The following is a 10,136-nucleotide window of genomic DNA, read 5'->3' as shown; positions in this document are numbered from 1 at the left end:
AGTTCCTTGTAGACCCTTCAACCTCGACTTGAAATCCACTGGAAAGCCCCGATTCCCAAAGTGAAATGCTTTGAAAAACCTCTATCGTCAAGTTGGACAGTGTCGACAATCACCGCAATCCCCTATTAAAATTGTCTCGAAGACCTCTGAACTTAACAAAAATCAACCCATACTGAACTTTCTTGAAAACCCAACAAATCCTGTCATAAGATGCCTTCAACCCCGAAGTACCTCTAGAAATTCTTATTTCAGAATTGAGCATCTTTAAATTTCAATTCCTAAAGGAAATTGACTTAGGAATAACTTCAACACTCAAAATGAGCTACATCTAATATAAAAAAAATTAATGGTTGCTTACGCCGTCCGGTGGTAATTCGGTCACACCTACGCGTTTGGTGGTAAATCGGTTACACCGCCAACTACGGTGAAGAAGAACTCGAAGAAGAAGAACTCGAAGAAATCGAAGAAGAAGAAGAGGAAGAACTCGAAGAAGAAGAAGAAGAAGAAGAAGAAGAACTCGAAGAAGAAGAACTCGAAGAACTCGAAGAAGAGGAAGAAGAAGAACTCGAAGAACTCGAAGAAGAAGAAGTAGAACTCGAAGAAGAAATCGAAAAACTCGAAGAAGAACTCGAAGAACTCGAAAAAGAAGAACTCGAAGAACTCGAAAAAGAAGAACTCGAAGAACTCGAAAAAGAAGAACTCGAAGAACTCGAAAGAGAAGAACTCGAAGAAGAACTCGAAGAAGAAGGAGAACTCGAAGAAGAAGAACTCGAAGAACTCGAAGAAGAACTCGAAGAAGAACTCGAAGAACTCGAAAAAGAACTCGAAGAACTCTTTATTTTCCAAAAAAGGGGCGTAGCCCAGGGCGCGCAGCGCCCGCGCCTAAGTCGCAGCGCCGCAGGCCAAGGCCCCCGGCGTAGCTGGGCCGGCGCAGCCGGTGGGCTTGTAAAAAAAAAAAAAAAAGTTCCTTCAAGAACCTCTCCTCATGCTTAACTACTTTCGAAACACTTCGTCGTTGAGGTGTTCTCCAAAAGGTGTTGCTTTGAAGTCCCTCATGCACTGGGTTGAACTGTCTTCAAAAAGTTTTCAGTTTTAGGCTGACTTTCTCCGAAAATCCATTTTTTTTTTTCTGGAAATTTCTTCCTGGTGAAAATTCGACTGCTTTTAATGCGCCTTTGACCAAACATAGGACATCTTCAATAATACCTTCGTTAAAAAATTCGACTTCCCGGAAAATATCTTTACCCGAAAATAGGGAATCTTTGAAATCTTCCTTGGTCAAATGTCTGACCGCCTCAAAAACCAGTCGTCAGTGATTAAACCAAACTTCTATTGTGAACTAGTAATCTCTTTAGATACAACGGCCTCTCCTCAACTGAACAAAATCGCCAAACATTACCCACAATAATGTAAAAATATGCCTTTGGAAGCAAAGGACAGCGCGAGAAATCCCCATATTGATGAACTGGGTCCTCCCAGAAGCTTCCAAGATTCGTCTTACAGACCATCCTCTCCTTCCAGAGGACTGATCGAAAGTCCTATCAAATGTTGGACTCACCGACGGAGCTGAAATTTTAGCTCGCAAGAAGAGCGCCTTTGTTTATAGTAACTCCCTGTACGCGTCACCAAGTTCCCTGTATTTGCACAGACACGAAGCTCTAGGAGAAGCTACAAAATAAGAACAGTATGTGGGAAGTTTTATCTCAACGGTGTCTGGAAACTCAGTGGACTCGAGCGGGTTTCGAACCTGCGATCTTCTCCTCATCGGGCCTTCTACCAACTAATACCAAGCGGCTTTATTCACCTATTACTCGTGGTACTAGGTTAAGTTAGGTCATGCTATTAGGTGGCGTTGCTGTATGGAAACTACTCCGTGTCTATTGACCTATGTACTAAGATAGCCAGGTCAAGTGGAGGTCACCTGGAGATCTCTGTCAGTGTGTGTGTGTGAGTGTGTTTGTGTGTGTGTGTGTGTGTGTGTGTGTGTGTGTGTGTGTGTGTGTGTGTGTGTGTGTGTGTGTGTATGTGTGTGTGTGTATTTACCTATTTACCTAGTTGTATCTTACAGGAAGGGGAGCTATGCTCGTGGTGTGTGTGTGTGTGTGTGTGTGTGTGTGTGTGTGTGTGTGTGTGTGTGTGTGTGTGTGTGTGTGTGTGTGTGTGTGTGTGTGTGTGTGTGTGCACATATAAAATACCTTGGGATATGATAGGTGTTTTCCTCAGCTGTGAAGAGAAAATACTCACGATTGTCGTCAGAGTAAAGAACATATGTCTCCATCGGCAAGTAAGCACAATCTTTCCTTAGAAACAGAAACTCTGCTAGAATGTCGATTTCGAAATACAATAAAATCACAGTCTTCTGTCTCCCATCTGATGGCATTTGTCAGAATAAAGAGAGTAGATGAGAGGATTAGGTAAAAATGTAGTCTGATCGAGCACGCCAGGCGAGACGGCTACGTGGGCCAAGCATCAAATTCGCTGAAGCCATTTCAGGTTACAAGAGGTCAATCTTTAAGACTGGAAGCGCCTCAATGTGTTGATAAGTTGTTTTGTCATCATTTGTCTGTTTGATTTTCATTTGTCATTAGTTATATGTTAATTTATTATTATTTACTGTTTGTTTATTATTTAATTATACCTATGCATTTATTTACGTATTTTATTTCTTATTTACATTATTATAGCTTTTGTTTATTAATTTATTATTATTATGATTTTTTTTCGCATCCGACCTAGATATGGACCAAAAGATCTCCTGTCGGCATGCTCTGCCTTTGTAATCCTTTGTAAGCTATCTCACGTACTTTTCAGTAACCTCATGCATTTTCCAGCAGTCTCACATTTTCCAAACAGTCCTCTGGGAACTGATATAGTCCCAACACGTAGACGACACAAAACCATCTCATCGTTGAGGAGCCATCTTAGGCTGGCAACTGTTTAGAGAGTAAAAACATTTGAGTAACACTTCGTGGAATTAAAAATATAATGTTTAATTAATACGCTCAGTTAGCGTCGGGAAAGTCAGTAGTTTTATGTTCTCATTAGAATCTAAGCACTCTTAGAGGAAAACTGCTTGTTCTTTCGAATTCTCTATAACCATCACTCGCTTGAATCTTTTTTCTTTGATAATGAAAGTCTTATGTCTCCTGCGAATAAGATTAGAATGCCAATTAAAGGACATCCTCTTTGCAGAAGAAGTTAAAGTCATGGCAAAAAATTATTCTTCTGAAATTAAAAGAATACTACCATGACACTGAAATGCATAATACTATTGAACGGATAGTCATATGTAAGAATACAAAAAAGAAATACTATGAAAATTATGTATGTATATGTAATTTCTAATACACACACACACACACACACACACACACACACACACACACACACACACACACACACACACACACACAGATAGAGAGCTCCTGGTGACCACCACTTGACCTATCTTAGCACATAGGTCAATAGACAATGCGTAACCTCAACACCACCTAATATCATGAACTAACCTAACCTAATGCCATAACTAACAGATGAATAAAGCCTCTTGGTATTAGTTGGTAGAAAGCTTGATGAGGAGAAGATCGCAGGTTCGAAACCCGCTTGAGTCCAATGAGTTTCCAGACGCCGTTGGGATAAAACTTTCCAAATATTGTTCTTATTTTGTAGCTTCTCCTAGGGCATCGTGTCTGTGCAAATACAAGGAACTTGGTGACGCGTACAGGGAGCTACTATATACAAAGGCGCTCTTCTTGGGAGCTCAGATATCAGCTCCGTCGGCGAGTCCAACATTTGATAGGACTTTGGATCAGTCCTCTGGAAGGAGAGGCTTGTCAGACGAATCTAGGAAGCTTCTGGGAGGACCCAATTCATCAATATAGGGATTTCTCGCGCTGTCCTTTGCTTCCAAAGGCATATTTTTACATTATTGTGGGTAATGTTTGGTGATTTTGTTCAGTTGGGGAGAGGCCGTTGTATCTAAAAAGATTACAAGTTCACCATAGAAGTTTGGTTTAATCAGTGATGACTGGTTTTTGAGGCAGTCAGACATTTGGCCAAGGAAGATTTCAAAGATTACCAATTTGCGGGTAAAGATATTTTCCTTGAAGTCGAATATTTTAACGAAGGTATTATTGAAAGTAGTAGAATTTTCACCAGGAGGAGTTTTCCAGAAAAAAAGGATTTTTAGAGAAAGTCAGCCTAAGGCCGAAAGCTTTTGAAAACAGTTCTACGAAGAGTTTCGAAAGTAGTTCAGCATGAGGAGAGAGGCTTTTGAAGGTACTTTTCATTTTTTTAAGTAGTTCATTTTTCGTGTTAAAGTTATTTCTAAGTCAATTTCCTTTAGGAATTGAAATTTAAAGACGCTCAATTCTGAAATAATATTTTTTAGAGGTACTTCGGGGTTGAAGGCATCTTATGACAGGATTTGTTGGGTTTTCAAGAAAGTTCAGTGTGGGGTTGATTTTTGTTAAGCTCAGAGGTCTTCGAGACAATTTTAATAAGGGACTGCGGGGTTCTCGACACTGTCCAACTTGACAATGGAGGTTTTACAAAGCAGTTCACTTTGTGAATGTGGGCTTTCCAGTGGATTTTAAGTCGAAGTTGAAGGGTCTTCGAGGAACTCCGTCTTCGGGTGGATTTCTTCTGAGGGGTTCTTGGGGAGTTTCAACTTCTGGCTTGTGAGTGGGGATTTTCGGGGGTCAATTTACCCGAAGTTGAGGAGCTTAGTGTAGTGACTTAAGGTAAGAACGCATATTGTATGGCGATTTAGGCTCATGCGTATTTGTATCGGCAATTTAGGCTCGATTTATATGGCAATTTAGGCCTAATATTTCTAGCAATTTAGGCTAAGAAATAATTTTTATATACTTACCTTAAGTCGTGAAGCTCCCGACTCGACTGTTCAGGATCCTGGCAGAGATATGAGCGCGCTCACTCAAGATTTCTTCGCAGATGTCGGACTGAACACAAGGGCATGGCGGTGTACGTACGCCATCATGAACACGCGTTTCTATCCACAAGCGCATGTATGTATGTATGTATGTATGTATGTATGTATGTACGTGTGGATGTATGTATACGTACTGTATATTGTATATATGTATATATATATATATATATATATATATATATATATATGATATATACACACACACACACACACACACACACACACACACACACACACACACACACACACACACACACACACACACACACACATATATATATATATATATATATATATACAGTATATATATACATATATATATACATATATAATATATATATATACATATATATATATGTATATATATATATACATATATAAATATATATATGTATATATATACATATATATGTTTATATATGTATATATATACATATATATATATTCTGGTTGAAATCAACTGCACTGCATGCTTTGATGATTTTAAGGTAGGAATTCTTGATCTTTTGAAAGATCTTCTTATCACTTTCTACAAGTGATAGGAAGATATTTCAAAAGATCAAGAATTCCTACCTTAAAATCATGAAAGTATCCAGTGCAGTTGATTTTAACCAGAATTGTTTGAGAGAAAACCTGTGCCCAAGAAATATATATATATATATATATATATATATATATATATATATATATATATATATATATATATATATATATATATATATGCATGTATACACACACACACACATACACACACACGCACATATATATATATATATATATATGTGTGTGTGTGTGTGTGTGTGTGTGTGTGTGTGTATGCGGTCATAGGGAAAAGGTTTCAGAAATTTTCGAAGAGGCCTTTTGAGAAAGTGAAAACTGGGTGTTGAAACACGGGAAGAAATTAATCGGGGAATGGGAAAGATAGTGTGATGATTCACAAAGAGGGAATGAATCAGACACAGGTAAAAATCTTGTAGAACTTTCAAAAAGTAAGAAAGACGGATATGGTGTAAGAGCCTCCATTGAAGGTGCTGGAAAAGAACTGGACTGTTGTGCAGGGATGGATGAAAGCGAGTAGGATAAGGTAGTGCGATTATGCATGAAGATAGAATAAAAGAGAAGAAATTTCTGAAAGGAAAGAATTTTGAAGTGATAGAAATGCCTCCGAATATACAAGGAAAAGGTCAAGGGGATATTGTATGAATGAAATATATATATGTATATATGTATCTCGTGGGCGGGGAGTTGGGTGTGTGTGTGCGTGTAAGGTCATAGCATTACCCATACATCGGTCATACGAGCTCTGAGCTGTCTTCCGGGAGGGAAATATCTGTCGATCACGAATCCAGCACGTGATCCAAAGACCAATGTGAACACACACACAGACACACACACACACACACACACACACACACACACACACACACACACACACACACACACACACACACACACACACACACAGCTCCTGATGACTTCCACTTGACCTGGCTATCTTAGCACTTAGGTTAATAAACACGGCGTAGCTTCCATAATGATCAAATTCTCATGGGATGGAAGCGAGAGTATGTTTTTATTACTGAACTTTTGTCTATGTGTTAAACTATAAAAATATTTCTTAGCTATATGCTGTGTATTGTCCATTACATATTTGGGATATTTTATTTCTAGTGTCATAAATATTCCTATTTCACCATCTTAAAACCAAAATATAATTTTTTTTTCTTCAATGTTTTTAAGAGCATTTAGAGTTTGCTGTTCTGAAATTTTATACAATGGAATAGGAAAATTTTATGACAATGGAAAGAAATCATCCCAAATATGTAATGAACAATGCACAGTAAATAGCTAATAAAAATTATGGCTTAATACAGACAAAAGTTCATTAATAAAAACGTACTTTCGCTTCCATACCATGAGAATTTGATCATTCTTTCTCATATTTTTAGCACCTTTGGAATACAAGTTGTCTTTAAAAATAACAGTATTGTAAAAAGCCTATTGATTAAAGAATAACTCATAGTCTGATAAAGATGTTTTTACAGCATCCCATGTAAAGAATGTAATTCTAAATATATAGGTCAAACTAGTAGAGACTCGAAATTGAGGAAAAGGCAGCATAATTATGTAATGTATATGTAATATATGCACATATCACAAAGGTTAGACATGTCTAATCTTGGTGTTATGTACAGTCGGTGAATGAGTGTTCTATTTCGGTTTGTTTCTGAAATGTAACGGCTACTGGGGTTACCTGTCCCAGTGTACGAGGGAGACCCCCTTTATATAGATTTCCTCTTGCTACCACAGTATTACCCAGAAGACGAACACCGGACAGGGTTCGAAACGTCGGAATAAATGGGAAACGATGAGCCCAGCGTATACTTTCTTCCAAAATGGTACCTGGACTCCAGCTATTTACGAATATATATATATATATGTGTGTGTGTGTGTATATATATATGTAAATTATGTATATATGTATATGTATGTATATATATATGTATATATACGAAAGGCCTATAGATCAGATGTGGGAAATATTTCAAAATACGCTCACTAAGATGATTCATACTTACATTCCTTTTAAGGACAGACGTCCCCCAAATCAGGCTCGCCCAAAGTGGCTCGACAAAGAAACTGAAAAAAGTGTTGCTAAAAAGAGACAGGCTTATAAGAAATATAAGTGCTCGGGTGCATCTAATGACTATGAAAGTTATGTATCAATACAGAGAGATTTAAAAAAGACAATAAGAAAAAGAAAACGACAATACGAAATGAACATCGCTGAGAAATCCAAAGAGAATCCCAAAGAATTCTATAGTTACATTAGAGATAAAAAGGTTGTTAGGAATCACATTGGTCCACTATTATCTGCTGACGGTCAACTTGAATATTCAAATGAAGGAATGTGTAATCTCTTAAACAATTATTTTAGCTCGGTATTCGTAAACGAAACACCTCAAAGTGAATTCCAAACTGAAACCTGTGAAAAGTCTGGGGTAAACTTACTCACTACGGTAAATATAACAAAAGAAACAATTAAAAGGTGTATAGACAAACTCAAAGTTAATAAAACACCAGGGCCTGACGGTTGGCATCCAAGAATCTTAAAGGAAATGAAAAATGAGATTGTTGTTCCATTACAAATTATTTTCAAGAAATCCATCATATCCGGAGATGTCCCAAGAGAATGGAAACTAGCTAACGTTACTCCCATATTCAAAAAAGGTGACAAAAAGAAACCAAATAACTATAGGCCTATTAGTTTGACTTCGATCGTAGGAAAAATAATGGAAACTATCATCAGAGATGCTATCGAATATCATTTAGAAAGTAATCGTTTGATAAATGATAGCCAACATGGTTTCAGACGGAAACGTTCTTGCGTGACTAACTTACTCGAATTCTACAACACAGTTGTCTCGAATTATGACAAAAGAAACAATATAGATTTAATATATCTAGACTTTGCAAAAGCTTTTGATACCGTCCCACATGAAAGACTACTTACTAAATTAGCTTTGCATGGAATAAGTGGTAGCCTATTAGGTTGGACTAGTAATTGGTTGAAAGGTCGAAAACAGAGAGTTGTTTTAAATGGAAAAACTTCTGGATGGAAAAGTGTTGCAAGTGGAGTTCCTCAGGGTTCCGTTCTTGGGCCACTTCTATTCATAGTATATATAAATGATATAGACCATGGACTAAAATCTACTATTTCCAAATTTGCTGATGATACAAAACTGTGCGGAGTGGCAAATGATCACTCAAACCAATTAGATATTCAAGAAGATTTAGATCAATTACAGCAATGGTCTGAAAAGTGGCTAATGAAATTTAACACAAGTAAATGCAAGGTAATGCACATAGGTAAAAATAACAGCAAGTACGATTACAAGTTATTTGGAAATTCGTTAACAAAAGTGGATAGTGAAAAAGATCTCGGCGTAATTATCAGTAACGACCTCAAATCATCTAAGCAGTGTATTTCAGCCTCTGAGAAAGCAAATAAGATTCTGGGATTGATTGCGCGATCTTTTGATTTCAAAAGTCCATCACTCATTAACAAGCTATATAAATCGTTAGTTCGTCCACATTTGGAATATGCTGTTTCCGTATGGTCACCGAATCTCATTAAAGACATTGACAGACTGGAAAAAGTACAACGACGAGCCACAAAACTGATTCCAAATATCAAAAATAAATCATACGAAAATCGACTTAAGCACATGAATCTGTTTTCCCTAAAAAAGCGTAGACTCAGAGGTGACTTGATACAGGTCTTTAAGATTTTAAAGGGAATTGACAACATCAAAAGTGACCAAATTTTCACATTGAATGAGAATCAGACAAGAAACAATGGTCTCAAACTGTCCGGAAATAGATTCAATTTTGAAGTAGGTAGAAACAACTTTGCCAACCGTGTAGTTAATGAATGGAATAAACTTCCTGCACAGGTAGTGCAATGTAGTTCAGTTCGAAGCTTTAAGAATCATTTAGATAAATACCTAAGTAAGATGCTGTAATTATTATAATTTATGTTATATTATTTGTTTTTGTTTTGTTATAATTTGTCTGTCTGATTTTCATTTATCATTAGTTATATGTCAATTTATTATCATTTACTATTGACCTGTTTGTTTGTTATTCAACTATACCAATGCATTTATTTATGTATTTTAATTGTTATTTCCATTGTTATAGTTTTAATTTATTATTAATATGATTTTTTTTTTTTTTTTTTTTTTTTTTTTTTGCATCCGACCTAGATATGGATCAAAAGGTCTCCTGTCGGCATGCTTTGCCTTTGTAATATATATGTATATATATATATGTATATGCATATATATATATATGTATATATATATATATATGTATATATATATATATATATATATATATATAGACTCATCTGCTGGGATTCGAACCCTTGCCCACGCGGCTTGCGTCTTGTAAGACAAAGATCTTAATGATCACGCTATCTCGACCCTACAAAACGAAACGACTTAGTTCACGGCCCAGTCGTTCCGCCGAGGGCACTCGGACAGAACGTGATACGTAATGTATTTCATCAAATCCTTTATGCAGGCTAGTCTTCCGACAAGTGTTTGTGTCATTTGACATTTTTGGAAATAGACTCATCTGCTGGGATTCGAACCCTTGCCTACGCGGCTTGCGTCTTGTA

Source organism: Oratosquilla oratoria, unplaced genomic scaffold, assembly GCF_046742065.1.
Source record: "Oratosquilla oratoria isolate Oo_2021 unplaced genomic scaffold, ASM4674206v1 SCAFFOLD119, whole genome shotgun sequence".
NCBI lineage: Eukaryota > Metazoa > Arthropoda > Malacostraca > Stomatopoda > Squillidae > Oratosquilla > Oratosquilla oratoria.
The sequence above is the reverse complement of the archived record's forward strand: the minus strand, read 5'-3'. Positions refer to the sequence as shown.